Below are 27,936 nucleotides of genomic sequence, written 5' to 3' on the forward strand. Positions count from 1 at the left end.
ACATCTGAAAGTAATTTTATATATATATATATATATATATATATATATATATATATATATATATATATATATATATATATATATTTAAATAAAGAAATTGACCTTGTCTTTATTTTCACTACTTTGAGCTAAGCATGAAAAAATAAAACTGTGAGAAGTTTTCCCATTCTCATTCTCTCAAAATGAGAAGTCAGGACTTTAGGTCTTAGAGAGCTGGGGTTCCCTTGACCCAGAGTAGATTTTTTTTTTATATAAATACGAAATTCAGAAAGTATTGTGAATGAGAGGAGAGTAAGGATATTTAGTGTTAAATGAGTGATAGTAAATCTCCTTGAAGGGGAGGTTTCTTGAGACCATCACCATTTCATTCTTCCTGCAGCACTCAAGTAGCAGAGTCTCTAAGCAACCTAAGTGTGTATGTCTGGCACTAAGCATCATGTTTGAGAATCATGAAAGAAACTCTGTATCAAAATTAGACAAAGATAAAGTGGTGGTTGCCACCAAAGGAACTCACTCTCAAATGTATCACATAAACTGAAGAATCAGAGAAAGCAGACTGAGGCCAGGAGAGCTGCCCCGTTTAGCATGTAGCCACCACTCACATGTGCTTATTTCCAATCAAATTTAAATGTATTAAAATTAAATAAAATAAGAAAGTCAATTCCTCATTCATACTAGCCACATTTTCTGGTTTCAAACTGCATTACAAAGCCATAGCAATCAAAATAGTATGGTACTGGAATAAAAACAGACTTGAGAGGCCAGAAAAAAAACCCATATACAGTCAACTAATATTTGACAAGGGAGCCAATAATTCTCAATAAGTAAAACATAATCTCTTCAATAAATGGTGTTAGGAAAAAAGAACACATGCAAAAGAATGAAACTGGATCCCTATCTTATACCACTCACAAAAATGAACTCAAAATGCATTCAAGATTTAAATGGAAGATCTGAAACCATAAAACTCTTTAGAAGAAAACACAGGGTAAAAGCTCCTTGAGACTGGTCTTGGCAATGATTTTATAGATATGACACCAAAAGCACGAGCAACAAAAGCAAGAATAAACAAGTGAAACTACAGCAAACTAAAAAGTTTCTGCACAGCAAAAGAATTCATCAACAAAATGAAACGGCAATCTACAGAATGGGAGAAAATATTTGCCACATAGACAGTAGGGTATTAATATCCAAAAATATATAAGAAACTTATACAACTCAGTATCAGAAAACCAAATAACTCAATTTTAAAATGGACAAAGGTCCTGAATAGACTTTTTTGCAAAGAAGACATACAAATGGCCAACACATACATGAAAAGATTCTCAACATCACTAATCATCAGGGAAATGCAAGTCAAAACCACAATGAGTTATCATCTCACACCTATTAAGATGGCTATTATCAAAAAAACAAGAGATAACAAATACTGGCAAGAACGTGAAGAAAAAGAAACCCCTGTACACTATCGGTGGGAATGTAAATTGGTACTGCCACTAGGTAAAATAGTATAGCAGTTCCTCCAAAAATTAAAATAGAACTATCATATGATCCAGCAATTCCACTCTAATATGAAATCACTAAATATATATATTTCAGTCATAAAAAAGAAAGAAATCTTGTCATTTATGATAACACTGTTGAACCTTTAAAGTATTATTCTAAGTAAAATATGCCATAGAGAAAGACAAATAATGTATGATCTCACTAACATGTGGAATCTAAAATTTTTTAAAAAATTAACTTATAGAAATAAAGCAGATTGCAGTTGGACAGTTGATGGTTGTCAGGGCAGGAGGAGGGGGAAGATGGGAGAATGGGTAAAGGTAGTCAAAGGACACAAACTTCCAGTTATAAGATGATTAAGTTATGGGGTATAATGTACGACATCATGATTCTAATTAACAATACTATATTGCATATTTGAAAGTTGCTAAAAGAGTAGATCTTAAATGTTCTCAACACACACACACACACACACACACACACAATTCTAATTATGGAACTTGATGGACATGTTAACTAACCTTATTGTGGTAATGATTTCATAACATATATATTTATCAAATCAGTACATCATAAACTTTAAACTTACAGAATATGTCAATTATATCTCAATATAGCTGGGGAGGGAAAAAGAAGACAAAAGCTCTCTAATCAACAGGCTACCCTTCCATCTCTAAAGCTAGGAAAAAAGGGGAAGGCGCAAAATAATCCTAAAGGAAATGGAGGAAGGAAATAATAAAGATTAAAGCAGAAATTAATGGAATAGAAAATAAAAATTCAATAGAAAAAAAATCAATGAAACCAAAAGTTGATTCTTAAAAAGATTAACAAAATTGACAAGCTTTTAGCTGCACTTATCAAATAAAAATAAAGAGAAGATTCAACTCACTAAAATCAGGAATGAAAGAGAGGACATTACTACCAGCCTTAAAGAAATTAAAAGGGTTATACAGTAATATTATGGAATTTTGTATACAGAAAAAAAAAAAGATGAAATGGAAATATTCCTAGAAACACTTAAATTACCAAAACTGACTCAAAAAGATAGAGAAAATCTGATTAAACCTATATCAAGTAAAGAGAATAAGTTAGTAATCAAAACATTTCCCACAAAGAAATGCCCAGGCCCAGATAGCTTAACTGATGAACTCTACCAAACAGTTAAAGAATAATTAACACCAATCCTTCACAAAGTCTTCCAAACAATAGAAGAGGGGGAGGGTGATATCCCAACTCATTCTATGAGGCCAATATTATCCTAATACCAAAACCATACAAAGACATAACGAGAAAGGAAATCTATAAATAATATTCCTTTTGAATGTAGACACAAAAGTTATCAACAATACACTAGCAAAGCAAATCCAGTAGGATATAAAAAGGATTGTACTTTATGACCAAGTGGGATTGATTTATCCCAGCAATTCAAGTTTGGTAAACATACTAAAATCAGTCAATGTAATACAGCATATTAACAGAATAAAGAGGGGAAAGACACATGATCACACATCAATAGATGCAGGAAAGTAATGGACAAAATCTAATACTGTTTCAAGATTAATATACTCAAGAAACTAGAAACAGAAGGGAACTTTCAAAACCTGATAAAGGGCATCTGTGAAAAAAAAACACCAGCTAATAACATGCTTAATGGATACTTTACTCCTGAAATCAGGAATAAAACAAAATCCATTCCTACCATTCTATTTAAATCCATTCTATGTTAAATCCATTCTATTTAACATTGTACTAAAGATATAATCCAAGGCAATTATGCAAGAAAAAGAAATAAAATATATAGAGATTGGAAAGGAAGAATTAAAATCATTATTTATTTTCAGATGACCCAATCTTAAGTAGAAAAACTTTCACAAAATATACAAAAAAATATTAGCACTAATAAATAAGTTCAGTAATATTGCAGGACAAGACTAACATGCAAAAAAATGTTTCTATACATTAGTAATAAACATTAAAGCTACAGTAATCAAGACAATGTGGTACTGACAAAGAAAAATATATAGATCAAAGGAATAGAATAAGGAACTAAGAAAAAATCCATACAATTATGGTGATTTCTGACAAGGCTGTCAAACCAATTCAACAGGGAAAGAATAGTCTTTTAACAAATTGTACTATAACAATTGGATATCTACATGCAAAGGAATGAAACTGGACACCTACCTCAAGTCACGTACAAAAATGTACTCAGAATAAAAGTATAAAAATCTTAGAAGAAAACATAAGACTATATCTTTGTGACCTTAGATTAGGTAATATTTTTTAGATATGATACCAAAAGCAAAAGTGGCAAAAAAAGATAAATTGGACGTCAGCAAAATTAAAAGCTTATATGCTTCAAAGGATACTATCAAGAAAGTGCAAAGGCAACACAGAATTGAAAAAAATACTTACAAATCATACATCTGATAAAGGACTTTTATCCAGAATATATGAAGTACTTTTACAACTCAAAAATAAAAAGACAAATAACTGAATTTAAAAATGAGCAGTGTGGTGATCATTTTGTAATATATACAATATTGAATCATTATATTGTGCACCTGAAACTAAATAATGTTATATGTCAATTATAACTCAATTTAAAAAATGAGCAAAGGATCTGAACAGATATTTCTCCAAGGAACATACACAAATGGCAATGAGCAAAGGAAAAGATTCTCAATGTCCTTTGTAATTCAATAAATGCAAATCAAAACCATAATGAAACACCATGTCATACCCCCTAGGATGGCTATAGTTAAAAACGTAAATGAAACAGTACTGGCAAGGATATTAAGAAATTAGAAATATATTGCTGGTGAATACGTAAAATGGTTCATCTTCTTTGGAAAACAGTCTGGCAGTTCCTCAAAAAGTTAAAAATACAGTTACTATATGTAATCCAGCATTTGAATATATATATATATATACATATATATCCTAGATATATACCCAAGACAACTGAAAACATACCCACAAAAAACTTGAACACAAGTGTTCACAGAAGAATTATTCATAATAGCCAAGTGGAAATAACTCTCAAATGTCTATCAGTGGATCAATAGATAAACAAAATGTGGTATATCTATGCAATGGAATACTATTCAGCTAAAAAAAGAAATGCAATACTAATACATGCTACAACATGAATGGACCTTGAAAACATTATGCTAACTGAAAGAAACTGGTCACAAAAGGCCCCATATTGTATATGAACTGTTCGTTTATATGAAATGTCCAGAATATGTAAATCCATAGTGACAGAAAGTAGATTAGTGGTTGCCAGGGGAGAAGGGAGTGTGAAATGTGGAGTGAATGCTAAGGGGTACGGAGTTTCTTCTTGGAGTGATGAAAACATTCTGAATTAAACAGTGGCAATGGATGAATATACTGAACATACTACAGACCATGGAAATCTGTGTTTTAAAGGATTGAACCTTATAGTACATAAATTTATCTTAATAAGGCAGTGTTTTTAAAACTTGTCTACATAAAAAAATACAATGCACTACGAGAGAAATTAGAGAAGATGTACATAAATGGAGAAACATTTTATGTTCAGCGACTAGAAAGTTTTATATCAAACATGAGTAAATGCTCCTTAAATATGTCTTTAGAGTCAATACAATGCCAATCAGTTACATGCTTATTCCAAAAATCATATAGAAATCCAAAAGCCCAAAAAGATAAAGATATTCCTGAAATAGAACACAGAAGGTAGTCATATTTTGAGACATGAAGATTATTATAAAACTATGTTAAGACACTGTGGCATTGGCACAAAGTTAGAGAATAGACCTGCCACTGTGGTAGGGGCCCCAGCAGCCCACAGGCCTCAGCATTGTTTCCACAGAATTTAGGTGGAGGGGACAAGGAAAAGCAGAGGATATCATAACTGAGAAAGGACACTTGTGGGTCACACAGCAGGACCTCCAACTGCCTTCCAGCTAGCTGCACAGGCTCCCCCAGAGATTTAATTAACCTCACAATAACATGACCCCATATTGTACACGCTTAAAACTTTTGAACCCCATTATCATCTCAGGGCAGATTTTTTAGGGACTCCTCAGAGGCACTTAGGGAGGAAGTAATTACGGAGAGCTGAGTGGGTCTGGTGGCTGGGAAGGCACTGCATGTTAGCATAGTTTCTGTTTAGTGTAAGCATCTCCCAGAAGGCCCAGCCTTCTAACCTAATTTATTCAGGAATGAGCTGCACCTCTGGGGAGGCTTCATTCCCTTCAGCTATACATCCACACATTGCTGAAAACGCTTGCAGTTCCAATATACAGGAGAAAATACTCCATCATTGGCCCAGCATCAGCCCTTATATTTTATGTCTCCTGCCTGACTAGATATTTACATACTGTATATTCTTGTGTCATACCTTACTGCCTTCACTCAACTTCTTGCCTGTCACAAGTTGGCATTTGCTAATCTTTCAAGTCCGGTAAATCTATGTTGAATTTGACCCTAAGCCTCTGATAATATTACTTACTTAATTCCTTCATTTGAAAATGGGTATAAAAATATATCACAGAAATTGTAACCATCAAGTAAGTATGTAAATATGTTTTGTAAAGTGTTTTCAATTATAAAATTTCTATACTAAAGAAGGATGACTGCTGTAACAAAGAAACCCCAAGACTTTATTGACTTAAAACGGTACAATTTTGTTTCTCATTTATGTAACAGATGAGACCGGGTTCAACTGGTAAGGGCGGAGTACAGTTATTCAGTGACCCAGGTTGCTGCCATTTTCCCATCCGTAAATGACTTCCTGAGTCCCCCCCTAGGTATTGGAGTTTCACTGACAAATGATGAATGAGCACTGAGGCTCACTTGGTGGGTTTTATGGACTAGTCCTGGAAATGACTTACGTTATTTCCATTGATTTCTATTGGCTAGAACTTGGTCACATGGATGGACTTAAGGGGAGGCTGGGAAATGTAGTTTTCTAGCATGCCCAGGAAGAAGAGAAACCACTCTGATGATATGCTAGCACCACAATATTAAAGCTCTCTATTTCCCTGATCACTTTGGCTATTACCATTTATATATAATCTTTTAATTTGCAGTCAAGTTAATTCAGAGAATGGGAACAAGTTAGTATGAATAAATTGTTTGAAAACCAAGAGGTTACTGCCTGCCATATAGCTTGGCTGAGAAAGAGTAAAAATGGAATTCTAAAAAAAGGGTTAGAAGTTGTTACCTGCCAAGTGGTAGTGAACAGGTTGGTAGTGGGGTAGGAGGGAAGGAGTGGTAGGAAGCCTGGGAATCCACCTGGAGGATGGAGAACTACTGCAATGATATATTTCTGAAAATTACAAATACAGAAATCACTTGAAGGACCAGTGAGGAAGTGAAAGCAAAAGCAGTGGAATTTAAAATAGCAAACAAAAATGTAAGAAACAGTCCAAGCTATAAGCCACTCTAAAAAAAGGTGGGGGGGAAGGAGGGAGAAAACAAAACTAACCAAACACAAAATAATGACTTTCCTTGCCAAAAGACATAGTTTTTCAACCACTAACCCAGTCTTGAATAGCCTCCTTTGGGGGCATGGAGTTGAGGGGGAATGCTGCTTTATGTCTAAACAATAAAAGAGATTTCAAAAATTATCTAAAAAATGTTTTTCTCCAGGACTTCAGCAACTCAATAAGCTTGATCACATTTTTACAAGATCAAACTTATGTGAATCTTACCCTTCCTCTTGTCCCTTCTTTTGAAGGATGTAGATAGAAATTCCAGATGATTACAAACAAAATGTCTAGTATTTATTCTAAGCTTGGATACAGATGGGAGAATAAATATACAATCTTGTACCTTAAAGCCAAGCTTAAGGTCGTATACCAAAAAGAGGAATGAAGTAAATGGGAGTCAGGTGACATGGGATCCAGCCCCAGTTCTGGCATTAAATGACTGCATGAAATTGAATAATACTTCCACTAATATCTTCTCTCATTTTTCAAATGAAGGAACTTCCTAAGAGCTTACACAGTACCAAATCTGTCAATTACATAATACATATTTGGTATTTAAAACAATTCTATGTGCTTTTGATGCCCCACGTCCCTTGGACCTAGCTCTGATTCCTGCTGCAGCTTTGGGGGGCAGATTTATGTGCACTAAGAGATTTTGCACATGCCTCTCCTATTCTGCCTCTACATCTTCAGGAGCCGGCTGAGATCATTTACAAAAACAACCTGAAAACGTGGGGGAGGTAACACCCCTGGGAACAATCCTCAGTCGGTGGGGACAATTGTCCCAACCTCCTGTCCTTTGCAGCAATATTTCTAGGAGGTATTCTGGACTCTTCTCAGAAGCCCTGGTGGGATCAAGAACCTGTTACCTAGAATAGCAAACTCAATAATAAACCCTTCCGCTCTTGGCTTTGCCTCCTTCTTAGTCTCATTTTCACTCCTGCACCCTGGGATTTTGTCTCAAATAAGCTACCTGCACCCAGATTCTTGACTCGGGCTGTACTTTTGTAGGAACCCACTCTAAAGAGAGTGTATTTAAAGAATTTCGTTATATTTTGTCTAAGGAAACTGAAGCTCAGTCCAAAGTCACACAGCCAATAAATGATGGAACCATAATTGTAAACTTAGTCTCATGCTTCGAGGCCGTACCACTCCAGATGATTGCTGAGTGTTTTCAGTTCTAATAATTCCTGAATCTCTACATATTCAAGTGCATTATTTTTTATCCTTTGCATTATGTTTTCAACATTCATAAGGGGCTAGTGCCATAACCAGTATCAACGGTAAAAAAAATAAAAAATAAAAAATCTCTATCTGTATTCTAATAGGCGCACTATTTAAAACAGAAAAGAAAAGCACACACTGTTGTATTTGATTATTCAATAGCAACTTTGATGGCCTACTTATTTTTTTTTCATTAGTCTACTGGAACAGTGCCACATTCTCAGTTTCTAGCATAAACAAAAGGACAACAGATTCTTGTAAGCTCAAATAGATACCTTAAAGTTTTCCTCTGTCAACAGTGAAAAAACTGATATTGGATATGAAATCCTCTGAGATTTACATCCTGATTTAAACACTGACCTTGCCCCAACTATTATTTGGGCTTTTCTATAATTGTTCCACATTTGAGAGATGAAGGATATAAGAGACGTATCACTAATCCATTTTATTTCAGGAAAAATGGTGTTAGTTAAATATCATTTGAAACACTCAAATCTCAATCAAGTCTAATTTATCACTACCACAATTAGCCTGATGGTGCCGTTGGAAAACCCGGATATCATTCTGTAAAATAGTGAAATAAAAATACCCATCATTGACACCATTTCTGATTTATTTAAAAATACATGGCCACTCAGGAAACAGATGCCATTTATTTTGATGTTGTTTCTCTATAATGTAAAATACTATATTGGGTGTGTTTTACATGTGTGTATACTAATAGTTCTGAGCAGTTTCCAACTGACTTTGTTGAGATGAGAAAAGTAACTGCATGACCTTGGTATGTATTACCAACAAAGAAGGGTGGTATTAAATTTACAGATCGCAACACATTTGGGCATAATTTATATATAGCTTAATTGCCCACTTACTGCATTCCTAAGCCTAGTTTTCAAATGGATATATATTTTTAATTTCTGCATCACACACTTTGCCTCACATTACTGCTTTGTTCTAGACTTCTCTGTCTTTCAAACAATCAGTTATTCATCTTCACCTAGTTTGTTATCACTCTTGATAACTTCATGTGTTTCTTTGTCAAATTATTGTCCCCTTCTCACTGGTGGTTGTTAAAGTCTGAGATATTTTTTCCTGGATAAAGTTCCCATGTCCCTCTGTTTATGGCCCCCTTTCGCCTACTAAAGTCTTCTCTGGTTTCCTTGAAGTGGCAACAGCTAGAGGAATGTGGCTGCAGACAGGAGAAACCGTTCATTAGAGAGCCAAAGGACATTTCTGCCAGGTTAGTTTGTAGAGAAGCTTTTATTTATTGAATCGTTAGCTGAAAAAATAGCATTCTCATGTAAAGAAACTCTTTTTTTTTTACATGCGTCTCTAATATGGAATTGAAGTGGTAACCGGAACTACAGCATAAAAGACAACAATAATATCATGATATTTCCATATTTTATTTCTTTATATCCCTACCAACTTCCAAAAAGAATCATGAAACTTATAATAAAAGCAGAATGTGCACAGGGTATTTAAAATAAGGATGAAACACAGACCAAAAACCTTACAGACACAGGAGTATTTTCATGTACAAAGTAACAAAAATTGGTATGCCATATCCTTCATCATTACCCTCTAGAGAAACCTGAAAACTCCTACTAAATAGATTCTGAAAGCACATATCCTAACTAAAGTCAGATCACTACACATGGTTGGCACAGCCAACTGGTTAGCAATGGATCAGAATATAAGTGCAGTCAGAAACTAATCTACCACAAAGGAACTTGGCACTGTTTGAGATCTGTGGGTTGAGAAAGGAAAGCAGGTACTATCATCAGAGCAGAATCAGCGAGAGAACTAACCTTTGGAACAACCTACAAGGAAGCCCTCCCACCCAAAAAGATACATTCCCTTTCCGCTCACATGCTCCCTGCTTGATATTTTTGTCTATAACAGTAGCTGGAGTTCCAGAATAGTGGTTCATTGGGATTAATATGCACCACCTTTAAAATGCAAATAGTTAAGGAGTATTAAATAATTATCAGTCATTTATACTGTTGTCTCACTTGTTGACTTGTGTTCAAACTGGAAGAATTTCCTATATTTTCTAATAGAGACATGAAGCTGAATGGCGGGAGTAGTAGTGGTAAAGTATGGAGACTGGAGTTAAGTAAGCATAGAACGCACTTCAGTTCCTCCGTCCTTGATTCAGCACAGCGTATTACATCAGAGTAATAGTACAAAATGAACCTGGCCATGTCACTGGTGCTCCTTTAAACACAAACCAATGTAGGGGGCGGGTGCCTATAAGGCCCCATCACATAACTGAGAAGCATGAGATAGAGGAAGTTACTTGGGTCTTTAGATAACACCCACATTTCTGTAGGGGGTGTCTGGATGGCTTAAGATGCTAGCCTGCGTCAACCCTTCTTATGTTAATGCCCCTCCACCCAGCAAAAGAATGTATATAACCCCTGATTGAGCTGCAATAAAGAGAGACTTGATCAGAACTCCTGTCTTGTCTCAAGTCTTTGTGTCTCCCATTTTCCTCCCTTCTAGGTGCTTCGGGGTCCCTCGTGTAGTGTCCCGCGGGTCGGGACAAACCAAAATAAATACCTATATACATATATACATAAAATAAGTCACTACTTCGTGGTATGAATTCAGGTCTTCTGTAATTTGTCCTCATATATGTACCAACACTTCTAGGTGTGGGGACCTGGCCTACTGGCTGATGAGTGAGTAAGCAGTCAAGGCCGCTGGGCTCCTTGGGACGCTGTGTAGGTGACAGCAGGCCTGCAGAGCCTGCCAGGTGATTTCTCCCATGGAATGCTCTTTGTTTTCTGTGCCTGTATAACTTGGCTTCTCAGCCTGCATGCAGATCACTACCCTTCCAGCCGGCGCCACCGGAGACTCTCCCCGGTCTGTAAGTCTCAGTAAACCTATGTCTCACACTCAGCCAACTGGGGTGTTCTCTGGGCTTGTGGCTTCTCAGGCACAAATCCTGGAACAACTCAGACTCAGTCTGAAGACTAGGTATTTGTTTACCATCAACCTCTCTCACACACACTATACCAGTGATTCTCAAAGTGTACTGTGTTTCCCCAAAAATAAGACCTAGCCAGACAATCAGCTCTAATGTGTCTTTTGGTGCAAAAATTAATATAAGACCAGGTATTATCATATATTATATTTATTATATTATATTGTATTATATTATACCCGGTCTTATAGTAAAATAAGACCAGATCTTCTATTAATTTTTCCTCCAAAAGACGCATAGAGCTGATTGCCCGGCTAGGTCTTATTTTCGGGGAAACACGGTTGTGGGGACAAAGCCCCAAAAAAACAGTTTCCAGGCTCTCGGCCTCACATAGAAAGGTGCTGGCTCGGGTAGTAAATGGCCATCAACTGTGATCAGATGGCCATCAGCTGTGGCTAGTTGGCCGTCAGCTGTAACCCGTAAGCCATTGGCCACTAATATAACGGCTGTGGCTACGCTAGCAGAAAGAAATGGGGACTAGCAAGAAGATGGTGGCCGGCAAGCGCGGACTGCTGTTAGGCAGATTATGTAGATCCTGCTTCCTGTGTCTCCAGCCTAGCCGCCAGCGAGAATATATTGGTTTGACTCCCCTATCTATGGCTCCATGGGTATTCCTGTTTGGCCTTACCGTGTCCTGCGTTCTTGGGCGGGGAGTGCCCTGCACGACAACAGTAGTCCCCAGATCAGCGGCATCAGCACAACCTGGGGATGTATTAGAAATTCAATTTCTCGGGCTCCACCCCAGATACACTGAATCTGGGGGTAGATCCCAGTGTTTAAACAAAGCCTCCAAGTGACTGGGATGCAGATTAACTTTGAGACCCACTTCCTTGCTCCATGCACTATTATCCGTATTCACCTTATTTTCCTTTGTCCTTGCTTTAGTTAATGTTCTTCCCTCTGCCCTGCACTAATTTTCTTCCCTTCTCCTACCTGCTGACACACTAGTTACCTTCCAAGGTCCCACTAAAATGCCAACTTCTCCATGAAGGGCTCACTTGTAAATGGAGTTCAAGGATTATTGCGATGTAAGCAAAACTGCTTAATCAGTGCCAGGCACACAGTAGCCATTCAATTGATTGGCCTATAGCATCCTCTTCCCAGGAGGAGAAAATCCAAAAGCTGTGTTTATATATTATTTACAGAGGCAATGGTAAGTCCATTTTTAAAAGCTGCTTGCCTGCCATACAGTCTAATATCTCCAAGTATTGACCCTTTTTACTTTAGAGTTGTTGTAGGGAGGCCCAGGTGTTATTCTGCAGTGGAAATTCCGAAATCTGTAGAAGAGTGGTTCCCAAACTTCAGCCTTAATCAGAATCACCGATAGCTGGGCCCCACTCCCAGAATGACTGTCCCAGTAGGTCTGGGATAGCCTGAGACTCTGCATTTCTAACAAGTCCTCAGAAGATGCTGAAGCTCCTGGTCCAGTAATCACATGGTAAGAATCATTTCTATGGAATAAAACCTAATAAACCCACATTTTCAAACTGACTGATCATATAATTCACCAGAGACATTTTTTTAATATATTAATTCACCGCTGTTAGAGAACCTGATTCAGTTAGTTTGGGCTGGAACCAGAACTTGGTGTGCTTAATAAGAGCCCCATGTGATTCTAATGATAAGGCATGTTTGGGAAACTGCTATATACTGTAGCAGTATATGCGGCTTTCTACTTCTGCCTGTATTTATATAACTTTTACTTATTTACATAAACATTGACAAAAGCATAGCATTTTATTGTTATTATTTTCCGATCCCTCTAAGGCTTGAGGTATTTAATCCTCCTGACTGAATATATCTCACAACGGGGTAGATGTTTGGGGAGGTACACAAAGGGAGGTGCTTGACTAGACTGGATGTTCAGAATCCCCACTCCTCTCACATATCTTCATCTTATATTTGACAATGGAGACATTAACTAACTTCCACCGCAGAAGTAAAAATTAAATGATCTTGGAATTCGCAGAAGTTTCAATCCAACACATGCACACACACAACAGGAGGACCAATATCCCTCCAGCAGAATCATGTGATGGTCTGCTTCCTGCCCCGAAACTGAGAATTAAACCATCCTTTCTCTAATAGACCTCATCTAACGCTCTGAGTTATGCATCCAATCATACTTTCCTTGAGTCCTTTATTCTGCAGGCATTGCCCTGTGGCAACCCGTGCCCTCTAAGTCTCCCACAGCCTCACCTTGGCGGGTATAGTTCACTTCACTGACTCTTGCTGTTGCCAACCATGGACTGCTGAATTTCCTTCTTGGGGTAGGGAGATCCTCACTCACCCCAGGTCAGCCTGGTTCCACAGTCAAGTCCCACTCTAAGTATCACTTCCATTGTCAAATATTGTTCATTGCTTTAAAGGTATAGAATTAGAAGTTGTCTGCATAGAAGTAATACTAGAAGCAACACAAGCCCATTAAAGAACACTTGGAAGTCTTATTCAGATATCAGTCAGCTACTGCCACAGTGATGCTCTGTAACAAACCACCTCAAAACTCAGTGGCTTAAAACACCAAGTATTTATTTCTCACTCACAGATCCATGGGTTGGCTTTAACTGGACAAGGCTCTGGGCTCCAGGCCTCAGGATGGATTCAGGTCTGCTCCACATGCCTTCTATCTGTTAGGCCAGCAACTACCCAAAGCATGCTCTTCTTACAGTGAATGGTAGGGGTACAAAAGCCAAGTCAAACCATACAAGCGTACTTAAGACTGCTGCTCATATCACGTGTTAATATCCCATTGGCCAAAACAAGGTACACGGCCAGGTATAATTAAAAAAAAATAACACTGTGTTTCCTTACTCCATGTAGCATCTCTAATTTGTAATAATTCATTTATTTGATGATTGCCCTTCTCCTCTACTAAAATCTAATCTACATGAGAACAGTAAAATCTGTTTTTCAACAGTATCTATGACGTAGCCTCTTAGATGGATGGACTTAAGAAATGTGCATATAATTCATGATTTAACAAGTACTACCACAAACATACATATTTACACAAATGTAATCATACCATCCATGCTTTATTAAGGAAGAATTATTCTGACTGTAAATAACCAAGAATGTGACTAACATATCATGAATCACAAGGACACTTATTGTTTACTGAACAACAAGTATAAACATAGGCATTCCATGACTTAATTTAGCAGTTCAACAAGCATCCTGAGACTTCATTATTTTTGTTCTGTCTTCCTCTACAACTTGGCTTTTCGTCATTAGTGTTTTGGCTTCATTGTCACAAATGGGGGCTGTGGCTCCAGCTATCAAATCCTTGCTCTAGTACTTAAATCAGGAAGCAGAGTACAGTGGAGAGCAAAGAAAGGCCTTCTCAGCCTGGTCTCATCTTTTATCAAGGAGTGGAAACTTTTCCAGATTCTACATACTTTTCCTATAATGTCTCCTTAGCCTGAATTTGATCCATATCCATTCTTGGAGAAGGTCCAGCCCACTTCTCTGAGTCCAAGTAAGATTCTGCATCCAATCTCAATGTCTGTTTTGTGGAGTAGATGAATGGGGATTGCCATGCCACCAAGAAATTCTCCAATACCAGTTGAGTGTCTCACACTTCAAGTCTGACACTACCTGGAGGTAGCATCAGATTCCACAGGTTAAGTGCTCAGTTCTACATCATCTCACCCCAACTTCAGACATCAGTCATAAGCCCAGGTTGTCACCTATGCTTCTAACCAACCAGCTATAGATCACAAGGTCCAGCTGCCCCCTTCTTGGCTTCAATTAATTTGCTACAGTGGCTCACGGAACTCAGAAAAACATTATACTTACTAGGTTACTTGTTTATTATTTAAAAGGGGGGGGATGTGGAAATTCCATGCTCTCTGAGTTCACCATTCTCCCCAAATCTTCATGTGTTCAACCTGTAAGCTCTATGAATCCCATCCTTTTGGGTTTTCATGGAGATTTCACTACAGACATGCTTGACTAAATCATTGGCCACTGATGATTGAACTCATTTTCCAGCCTCTCTCCCCTCCCTGGATGTCAGGGAGGTGATATGAAGTTCCAAGCCTCTAATCATATGGTTGGTTCTTCTAGTAACCAGCTTCCATCATTAGGTGCTGTCCAAAAGTCACCTCATTACCATAACAAAAGACTTTATCTCTCTCATCACCTAGGAAATTCCAAGAGTTTTATGAGCCCTGTTCCAGAAAAGGTACAAATAACAAATATATATATGCATATATATATATATATATATATATATATATATATATATATATATATTGCATGCATGTACGAGCAAATAAGGTGGACAAGCAATGATATACTGATTGTCTATGCAAATTCATGTAAACTACTATAGAATGATTTAAGTGTGCATGCATGTAAGACTAATATATATATATATATATTATATATATGCAAAATATATATACAATATATATTTAATTATATATATAATATATATACTTATATACATATGGAGAGAAAGAGAGAGAGAGGTATATATATATAATATATGTATGTATATATACATATCATATATAATACATATAAATATATATTTGTTATTATAAATCACAATATCACACCAAGAAATCTTGGCTCAATTCCTCCTCCATATAGTGCAACTTGTTTCTTCTTCCCAAATAATATGTCATAAATATTCCCAGAAAAGAAATACAGATCTACTTTTTTCTTTTCTACTTTTTTTCTTTCTAATTACTTCACAGTATTCAATTAAATGGATGTACTACAGTTTATATTGTTTCTGCTTCTTCTTTTGAATATTTTACTTGTTTTGTTGCAAATGAGACTATGTGAGTTTATGTTGAGGACAACATCCTAAAAGTAGAATTGTTGAGTAAAAGACTGAATATTTTACTGTCAAATTACCAAAAACAATGTTGTATCAATTCATATTAACTAATAGTTTATGAGAATAATTGTTTTCACACTCATCAGTATTAAATATTATTAAATTTTTCAATATTTGCTAATCTGATGGGTGAAAAAAGTATACTGTTGTATAATTTGCATTTACTTAAATTACAAATTACACTTAACCCCCTTTAATGTTAATTTTTTCTGTGAAATGCTTATTCTTACATTTTGCTGGTTTTCTAATGTCTGTGTTCTTATTAATATATAGGAACTTTTAGAACACCATAGAATAGAGTCCTGATTATAATACAGGTATCCACAACTTTTTGAAAGTTTGCTTTACACCTCTTCACTTTCATGAAAGATCTACATTAATACTTGTTTTCTCTAACCAAAAAGAAATCTGAAGAGGAGTTTCACTTTTATGAAAAAAGCTGAAAAGTGAAAATATTAATAGCATTCAGCATTTGCTTTGCAGTGAGCCTTTATAGAGGCAGCAGTGAGAGTGGCCCCGCCAGCTCCTTCCCCAGGACCTACACTCAGCACCTCAGTATGAAGCCTCCAGAGCTTTGAACTGTCTGTGAGCATTTGTGCTTCCTCAATTTATTTGTGCATCTGTTGACGAGATGTGTCCTAAGGTAATTGTTTCTTTACACCATTCTGGCTTAAGGATGATTTCATAGGAACACTACTTTTGGATAACAGGGGAAACCTGTATAGTCATGCCAATTTCATCGTAAAAATTTGGGGGGAAATATCCCAGAGTTTGGGACCATCACAGAAAAGGGTATAAGGAGAAGGGCTCAGGGGAGTGATGGGGATTCCAGTGCTAAACAGCACTGGACATTTAGAACATAGATGTGGATGAAAACAGCGAGTGGAGGAATAAAAGAAAAGTTTCTACTAAGTATTACATAGAACTCAGATTTATTAATTTACCAGGCAAAATTTGTATTAGATAAATTTCACAGTGGGAAATAAGCCCAGAGAGTATACTGATGCTTGTCTTTAAATGTTCTACTTTGTCGACTATTTGAATACATTTAGTTGTTTGTTTATGTAGGCTAGTTTAAAAGGAGCCCTTTAAACTTTTAAAAAGAGCAGAATAGGCCTCTAAATGTGGTGTCATTGATGGAGGCAAATATTACATTTCTATATGGAGAGGGTCCCTTCTATATGGAGAGGGTCCCTTGAAAGAGCAGAATTCACTGGCTTAAAATATCTACTTTGACAAAAGATTTTCAAGAGTAGGCCTGTTCCACAACTAATGGCTGTATCCATATGCATTAGTTAATACCTTTCCTCAAAGGAATTAACTAATGCATTAACTGTTTTTTTCTTGTAGTTGGATGGACCAGGACTACTGCTAGTAATGAACTGCACAATAGGATGCTCTATTTAATTCATCATATGGACTCTTTAATATGGTTGGTAATAAGCAGAACAGTCATTATAATTACGAGCAAATAAGGTGGACAAGCAATGATATACTGATTGCCTATGCAAATTCATGTAAGCTACTATAGAATGATTTGATTAAGTGTGCATGCATGTAAGACTAAGTGAAAAGAAATCCTGTCCACTTATTCAAAAGCCTTACTTAATGGTTTCAGTTTGTAAAATAAAGCTAAGTAGTTTTTCTAGGAAGAAAAGCAATATGATGGAACCTATTTTCCATATGTACTCTGTCATACAGTGCTGAGCTATATTAATTTATATCAGAACACTTTTTTACAAAAGTTAAATTCTATTACAGCAAAGGTGATTCATGGTTTATGCCATTTTGAACATTAAATTATGAGAAACTTCTAACAATGTGAAATGCTTGTTGAAATTCATCATTTGTTCAGACATGATAATAAATTCGTAATACAAATATGAGGTAACTTACTAAGATAATCCTTGTGAAAATTCTAACTAGCTCATATTATTTTTCAGTTAACTGAGAACACTCTTAGTAAACTATCTTTTTTTTTTTAAAAAAAAGAGCTCCCTCCCTCCATTACCCAGGCTCCTCTCCCCAAAACTGCCATGTCTTTCATTCTCATCTTTTCATTTGGTCTGTAGCTCACTGTGTACCATTAGCTTGAAATACTGGACTCACGTCTTCCTAGATTATTTTTCTTCATCAACTGAGACTGCAGACTTTTCCTTCAGAAAAACTTTTCCTCCAGAAACTCCTCCCTGACTGCATCAAGACTGAATTAAATGTCCATTCTATGAGTTCTCTTACCTCTTATCATAGCACTTAATGCACAGAATGTGTTTCCTTCTTTGTCTCTTTCACTAATTTGTAAGTTCCTTAAGGGAACAGACTATGCTAACCACACAGTAGGTCCTCAACAAATATTTATTGGAAGAACAAATAAATGTCACGAAGATAAAAAAAAAAAAAACTTAGTAGACCTGTACTGGTCACCAGCACAAAGATGAGCAGTGTCTCTTGGGACTGAAACAGAAGAAAAATTTCAATAGGAAACCTTTTAAAGCAATATAATGGGAAGATAAATTTAGGAGTAATTAAAAGAAGAGAATTCCGGTATACATGTTTTAAGAGAGGAATCAAGCAGATGAATTATGTCTTTACCCCAACTACAGACTAGAAAATCTTTGGCTCCAGATATTTAAGGATCTTTCTGGCAAATGGTTTATATGATGAGATAATTCTACCAGCCTGAAATTTTTTAGTGAAGTTAACAGAAAAGAGAGACAGATTTCTTGGCTCTATCATAGTAAAATGATCCAAGATTGCAATAAAAACTAATTAAAATGTTCCAGTTTTCCTCCCCTCATGTAATTTATTCATGCTGCGCTTGAGTGAGAGAGCTCTGACAAGGAGGGAGAAAGAAAAGAGAAAACAAAAAGTAAAATAAATTGGGTGATTAGCTCAATTATGATTGACTACTATTCATAGCTAACCTGTTGTCTTCCTGCTCTTGAACATAAACGCAACATTCATTCCTTCAAATAGTTTTGGCATTCAAGGCAATTCAAACATCACATATAAAGATCCATTTGATTTGTTCTTGATCTCAAAGAAATCGAAGGTGCCAGCTAATCCAGCTAAAGCAATATAGTTATGGAAAATAGCAATGTTTTCCTTTGTCAAAAAACTCTGAATTAACAGCATAGAGAAAAAATGATAAATAGCTGATTCTTGCCCACTTGCAATAGTATGTATTTTGTTTTCTATGGTCTTATATATAGAAATGTCTGATCCAGCAAATCCTCTCCTGGGTATCTACCCCAAAAATCTGAAAACATTTACCTGTTAAGATATATGTACTTAGATGTTCACTGCAGCATTATTAACAGTGGCCAAGACATGGAAACAACCAAAGTATCCTTTGAATGATGATTGGATAAAGTTGCAGTATATGTACACAATGGAATACAACTCTGCCATAAGAAAAGATGAAATACTGCCATTTGGGATAACATGGATGGATCTTGAGATTATTATGCTAAGTGAAATAAATGAGACAGAAAAAGTCAAGAACCATATGACTTCACTCATGTGGTATGAAGGCAACAAAGGAATAAGACAAACAAACAAAGAAACAGAAACTCAGAAACAGACAACAGCTTAGTGGTTACCACATGGTAAGGAGGTAGGGGGGATAGTAGAAAAGGGTAAAGGGGGTCAAATATATGGTGATGGAAGGATAAGTGACTCTGGGTGGTGAGCACACAATGTAATATATAGATGATGTATTATACAAAAGTACACTTGAAACCTATGTAATTTTACTAACCAGTGTCAACCCAATAAATTTAATTTAAAAAAAAATTACAACAGTTTACATCACTTTTACTGGTCTTCCTTCTATTGTGCATGCAACTGTTCAATATGTGTACACAACTCTCTTTTCTATCCTTGGGAATATTTCTATCTGAGTGTTATACCATAAACAACAATGGGAAAAGGAACAAAGATCAGACCATGTTATCAGCAGAATATAAATGACTTTCAGCTCCTTTTACTACAAACCAAACATGATTCAATTAAAGTCATTCTGAAAACCCGGGAGTTCTCAGTTTGGGAAATATGGAACACCTGAAGTCTGAGTTTCACAGCTCCTCTGAGATGGTCTCAGTTTCAAACAATACACTATCGCTAAGAAAGTTGTGATCATCCTGGTAGGAAAAAAAAAAGGGAAAAAAAGCAAAAAACTTTTCAAAGCAAATAGTTGGAGAAATCTATATATCTTACATTTTTCAGAATGTGTATCTATAGAAATTTCAATATTTAAATAATTTCAATAATTTGTACAAGACTATGAATGAATGAAGAAAAATGGCATTTTGTCTTCCACTAATTTAACTGTTTTGAGCTGAAAACAGTTTAGAATGTGGCTAATACATTCAGCTGATTAGAAATCTGAATATAGATAACTGGTAAAATATGCTTCCAAGTCCCGTGGTTCCTTTAAGATGTCTCAAAAGTTTAATGCCACCCCACTTAAGGTTATTCTATATGTGTTCACAGTGTGTAGTCAATTCTCAACATACAATCAATGTGTATGACGTCCCATTTCAAGAATGAAATATTTGCACATACAAATAACAGAAATAATGACCTTCAATTATTCAATTTTATAATTGTGATGACCTTTTACAAATGGTGGAAGAAAGGACTAAAAGGAAGGAAAGACAACAAATACTTATTTAATGCTGATTATTTCTAAACACTACATTAAGCACTTAAATGGGTTATTTCCTGTACCACTTACAATTCCTGGAATTAAATACTAATATTCCATTTTTTAAATATCGAAACTAACAGTCACATTTTAATTAATAAGTCCTATCTCCCATAGGTGAGATTCAAACTCAGGTCTGACTAAAGGCCATGAATGCACTCTTTATACATGCTGCCCCCTAAATATCTGCTAAATAACATTACTCTTATGTCATTCCTTTCAAATAATCCTTCCTGACAAGTATGGGTATCACTTCATAAATTTAAAGAGTGAAACATGACACACGCTCCAATTCAAATACACATTGACTGAAAACTGTCATGGGTACTCTTTTTCTTCTCCTCTGTTGATCTAGTAAGCCTTCCAGATCCAGTCAAATCCAAGATGACATACTGTCCTCTCTTTGTTTACAGAACACTCAAAACTCTTATTTTATAGAAAACCCCTAATTTATTTCTGTTGGGTTCTTAATTTTCATCTTCATAAATTTTGTCTTGAATGCGCTAGATTTTCTGGATCCGAGAGAGATTTCTATTCACTCACAGAAAATAGCATTGAAACAATTCTTATCTGGGGTGATGCAGTGAACACCAGATCAAATGTCTTATACATACAAGTGGAGTCTACTGTAGGTAAGGAGTGTCTAAAAATAAATTTCCTCTAGCTTATTTGGACATACTGTCTCCTATCCTTGTGAGAACATTGAAAATGGAATAAGAGGACGGATCTTAGATTCTAACTATAACCTTTAGTATGCAAATAAATCTCTTCACCAGCCATATAAAACCAGTGTCTCCAGCTTTATAACCCAGAGGGTCGCCAAGGTCCCTGCCCTTATCCCTCCTTGAAATGTAAACACAAACCTATGGAGTTAGGTTTGTGTTAGGAGTTAGGTAAATCTCTCTAGAATTTTCACTAGACAGTTGTAAATATATTTTCTTTTAGCACAAGTTTCAAGTTTCAGAAAAATTTGTTTAGATGGCCCCCAACTGCACAGGGACACAAAAAATATTGTCTCCATACAAAATTTTCTAGGAGAGTGATGTCATCAAAATGGTGGCGTGAGGTGAGCCTCTGGAAAACTCCCCTGCAATTTACAACGAATTGAACAACTATAATTCCACAAAGGACTCCCTGCACAGCAGACAGGCAAGACAAAGAGTCTCACTGCAGAATTCACCTAAAGGTGGGCAAATTGCACGAGCGGGGGATGAGGGAAGGGAGAAGTGTGGCGATGGCAGAGCCCCATGGGCGCAGGACGCAAACCTAGCTCAGTGCTCCAAGGTCGCTATATCCCGGAACTACCGCAGCTGTGGGAGAGGGAAGAACTCAAACTTCTAGGGCTCCGTATAAGGCCCACAGGGCTGAGAGGACAGCATATAACACGGCTGAACCCAACGCTCATGGCAGAGACCTCAAAGCAAAGACTAAGGAAGGCTGAAAACAGTGTTTTAAGCCCTCACTGCTGCAGAGAACAGAAGCCGTAGGCACTGAGACTAGCCGCCCCCTCCCTACTTTCCCACAGCATGCCCAGCCCCCACCTGCCCAGTAATAGAAGCAGAACAGTAGCAGTGTGAGATCAAAAGAACAGAATATTTGCAGTTCTGAGACCTTTGGTCCACAGACATTGATTCTCAGCCCACCTAGTTATGGCAAAGGGGAGGGAGCTGTGGAAGCAGAACTGGCTGTGGTGGTGGCTGCCACCATTGCTCTGGGACACCTCACACAACACACCCCACCTGTCCCCACCTATTTGGGCAGATCCCTGCAGGAGTAAACAGAACTGCTGAAACACACTCACTCTGAATCTGGTGCAGGAAGAGCTTTGGAACTTCAAAAGATCTCCACAATCCCCACGGGGACGCTGTGCCCTATGACCCAGGCAAACTGTTAATAGAGGAGAAGCCCGCCTTCAAGGGAATCCCCCCATCGTGTAAGAAGCTAGAATAGTGCAGAAAACACATAACACTACAGTGTGAGAGAGAAAAAACAGCTGCAGTCGGAGAGAAAATAAAACATTCTACCAACGCGTACTGGAAAACAAAAGAAAGACCTCTCCCTATCAACCTGTTGCAGAAACCACTCCTGTAGATGTCTAGGAAGAGAAATAATAAATCATTAATTGCCATGAATAACCAAGGCAACAAGAGAGCTCAGAAAAAAAAAGTGAAAAGTCTCCAGAAAATGAAGTTAAAGATATGGAAATATGTGACTTAAATGACAGAGAATTCAAGATTGCTGCTCTGAAAAAACTCAACAAGATGCAAGAAAACACAGAAAGGCAGTATAATGAACTCAGAAACACAATCAAAGAATAACTTGAGCATTTTACCAAAGAGATTGAAATTTTAAAAAAGAACCAAAATTAATTCAAAATGGATCAAAGACTTAAGCATAAGACCTGACACAATAAACTACATAGAAAAAAACATAGGTACTAAACTTATGGACCTTGGGTTCAAAGAGAATTTTATGAATTTGACTCCATAGGGAAGTGAAAGCTAAAATAAATGAATGGGACTATAGGAAACTTAAAATCTTCTGCATAGCAAAAGAAACCATCGACAAAATAAAGAGGCAACCAACTGAATGGGAGAAAAGTTTTGCAAACAGTGCCTCTGATAAGGGGCTAATATCCAAAATACATAAGGAACTCATGAAACTCAACAACAAAAAACAAACAACCCAATTGAAAAATGGGCAGACAACCTGAAGAGACATTTCTCCAAAGAGGACATACACTTGATCGTAGCCAAAAGGCCAAGAAGCGATAAAAGAGGACATACAAATGCCAAATAGACATATGAGTAAATGCTCAACATCACTAATCATCAGAGAAATGCAAATAAAAATCACAATGAGATATCACCTCACCCCAGTCAGAATGGCTATCATCAACAAGACAAATAGTAACAAGTATTGGAGAAAAAGGAACCCTCATACACTGTTGGTGGGAATGCAGACTGGTGCAGCCGTTATGGAAGGCAGCATGGAGTTTCCTGAAAAAATTACCAATAGAATTACCATATGACCCAGCAATCCCTTTCCTGGTATCTACCCAAAAAATCTGAAAACATTTATACATAAGACACGTGTGCTCCAATGTTCATTACAGCTTTGTTTATGGTAGCCAAGACATGGAAACAACCAAAATGTCCTTCAATAGATGAATGGATAAAAAAGTTGTGGTATATATACACAATGGAATACTATTTGGCGGTAAGAAAAGATGAAATAGGACCATTTGTGACAACAGGGATGGATCTTGAGAGTATAATGCTGAGCGAAATAAGTCAGACAGAAGAAGCAGAGAACCATATGTTTCACTGATATGTGGTATATAAACCAAAAACAACAAAAGAACAAGACAAACAAATGAGAAACAAAAACTCATAGACACAGACAATAGTTGAGTGGTTACCAGAGGGTAAATGGGGAGGCAGGTGGTAGATGAGGGTAAAGGGGTTCAAATATATGGTGATGGAAGGAGAACTGACTCTGGGTGGTGAACACACAATGGGATTTATAGATGATGTAATACAGAATTGTACACCTGAAATCTAAGTAACTTTACTAACAATTGTTACCCCAATAATCTTTAATTAAAAAAAAATTCTCTACAACAAACTTCACATTTATTATCTATTTTTTTTTTACTCTATGTGATGATATCCTTAAAAGAAAAAAAAAGTACCTTAGCTTTATGTCTCTAGAGACTAGAATAGCTCTTGGTAGACAGCAACATGATTTATAAACAGTAATCTTATTTCATGGTTTGCCTGGCACAGCCCTAGTTTACTCTTGTTTTCCTAATGTAAACTTTTTCAATATTTTTTTAATTTGAAAAAGTTTAAATCTTCAGATAAGTTGCATAATTAGTACATTGAATACCTCTTTCTCTTACTATCTTTGTATATAAACACAAATGCATATTTTTTCCTGGATCATTTGAAGGTAAGTTATAGACATCATAACAATTCAAGTTTGAATTCTTCAGCATGTTTTCCCAAGAACAAGAACATTTTCTTAAATGATCTCTGTAAGATTATCAAATTCAAATTTCAAAAACTTTAACCTTGACATATGGTATCATCTACTACATAGTACAAATTGAAATTTTTTTGTATTGTCCCAATAATGTCCTTCTCTGAAATATTTTTTTATTCATTTTTCATATTCAGGATCCAATCTAGATCACACATTGAATTTAGGCAACATGTCTCTTGTTTTTCTTTCATCTAAAACAATTTCTCGGCATTTCTTTGTCTTTCATGATATTTTTCTGGCACAATAATATTAATAATAATAATAATAATAATAATGACATACTTTTCACTATCACAAATGTCCTAGTTTGGACAATACATTATATGTGTTGGGAGAAAATAGTCCTTGATTATTGTCATGTCTCTCCTCTTGATTACAGCTTTCTGAGCAAAGAGTATTGGCACATGGATTGAAAGATGATTGGACAGCAGCCCTAAAGATAGAGACCTCCGGAAAGATAGAGATGTAGCTCACCACAATCTTTTGTTTATGCTCCAGGATACTGACCTTTTCTTCCTCTGCCAGGAGAGGATTTGTCTATATTCCACAACAAAAGTCTTTTTTCTCCTTCCAAAGAAAAAATAGTCAGACCTACCAGACACCTTATATAAGCTCCAAATTTCATATTGCAGGGTTCTTCTCCTGTGGTGCAAATCTGCCTGTCACTGCATGACCAGAAGGGATTTGGGACATGAGATGAGTGCAAAATGTACTTAAATAAAAGTTCTGTCTGCTGATGCAGAGGTCTCATGTTTGGGTGGCATGCTGACTCTTAGCTTGCAGGTAGGGTAACATCCCTGACCCTTCAGAGTTTCACGCTTAATTCATCATTACCATTTAATCGGAAAGTCATGAGGGACACTAAAGGAGAAGACCTGGTCCCTGATCACTAAGAATTTATAATCTACTGAGAGAAACAGACTTAAATTACACTACAAGGAGGAAAATACGGTGTGTGCTATGGTCAAAAAGTGGACTGTATACAGAATGCAGAGCAAAGCGAGACCAATGCTGTCCAGAAGGATAAGGAAGGGCCTCCAGGAGAGGGAGCCGTGGAGGTTGGATAGCCAAGGAGGGTCAAAGTACTTCAGATACATACACAAAGCCACAAACAGGTTAGAGTCTGAGTTAGTATTATTTTTTCTTTCTAACTCTCAGTGACATTTTATTTACATTAACTAAAGTTCACAGTTGCTTAAAAGAGAATGAGGAAGTAAAAATAAGTCAGTTAAGTCTCACTGTCTCAGAGAAAAGTAGTTTGTAGTGCATAGTATTTGATGGTGCACACATACATTAACTCAAATATTTAATTTAAATATCTGTGCAAAGTATTAGCCCTCATAACATCAAGTTGCATGTATTGTTATACATTTTACATTAATGAGATGTTTACATATACTTTGAGAAATCTATGTCGTTAATTTGTATGCAAAAGCAACACTGCACAATAATTGGGAAACAGTTTGTATTTTAGTCATAGGTTTAAAAGGTAGGCATATTTCAGACAGGTAAGTTCCCAGAAACATCTATATTTGGAAAAATATATATCATCTTACAATGCAAGAAAATTGAGTCATGGTTTCAGATAGAGAGGCTAATTAAAATTTTCATTATATCAAGATTATAAAACGCTAATGGACAAGGGAACTATTTCATATGCATATGGAGAAAGAAATGAATAATAAATTCAGATAAGCAAGTGTAGCGTGGAACACAGATTAAATCACTGAAATAATAAAATTTGATGTGCATAAAATATTCTAATACCTGTCTTGGATATTATTACATTTCCTTTTTTAACTACATAAAAATTAATGTTAGACAACTCTCAATTTAAATGCAATTATTGTGAAATATCATTATATCTCACATCGTATAAAGTTTTGTAAGTAAATTAAGCATTTTGTAAAGGTAATATTGTACCACCAATATTTCAAATGCAAATTACATAAATGTGATGGTTAATTTTGTATGTCAACTTTACTGGACCAAGGGATGCCCAGATCTCTGGTTAAACATTATTTCCTTGTGTATCTGTGAAGGTGTTTATATAAGAGATGAGCATTTGAATTGGTGGACTGAGTAAAGCAGAAATCCCTCCCCAGTGCTGGTGGGCATCTTCCAATCTCTTGAGGGCCTAAATAGAACAAAAAGGAGAGGAAACGAATTCTCTCTCTGCTGACTGTTTAATCAGGACATCAACCTTCTGCTCTCGGTGCTTTTGGTTCTCAGGCCTTGAGGTCTGGACTGGAATCCACAGTATCGGTGCTCTGGCTCTCAGTCTTTCAAACTACAACACTGGCTTTCCCAAATCTTCAACTTGTAGGTGGCAAATCGTGGGACTATTTTAACCTACAAAATCACATAAGCCAATACCTTATAATAAATATCCTTCTATATAGATATAGATAGATATAGATACAGATAAAAATATAGGTATGTATTAGGTTGGTGGAAAAGTAATTGCAGTTTAAAAAGTTAAAAATATGCAAAAAACGCAATTACTTTTGCACCAACCTAACAGATATATCGTATTGGTTCTGTTATTGTACAGAACCCTAACTAATACAATAAATAATGTTACAGAAATAAAAACTGAGAAATATAGTCCAAAACACTATATTTATTGTGAAAATAGAATAGTGTTTTGGAAACTGGACTAAAAATTCCAGTGTATATGGTTCTGAGATGATTTATCATAAAACATTGGGGCTTTACAGTTTTATCTGTAATAATTCTTAGCTATCAAATATTTCATTTTTCAAAACTCCAGTTATTTTTTCCATTGAAATAAAACATCTGTCATGGGCAGAGTGTACTCTTAGGTACCTTCCAGGTCAACTTCTTACGAAAAAAAAAAACACACAGATAAGCAATCTTTGTGGCATGAATAGCTACTTACATTCATATTTTATTGGGGTGACTATATACCTGGGTGATGATACTGGTTATACTTAGTCAATAACCTAAGTATAAGAACAAAGACCAAAAAGACTGAAAAGCAATCTTTTGAAACATCTTGTGAAACATTGATAAAGCTTAGTAATATCAATGGCAAGAAGATGGTTAAAGAAAATGATGGACAAGAACCATCTCCATGGTTTCATCTTCTAAAGCAGAGAAATTA

This window comes from Rhinolophus hipposideros (assembly GCF_964194185.1).
Source record: "Rhinolophus hipposideros genome assembly, chromosome: 3".
Taxonomy (NCBI): domain Eukaryota; kingdom Metazoa; phylum Chordata; class Mammalia; order Chiroptera; family Rhinolophidae; genus Rhinolophus; species Rhinolophus hipposideros.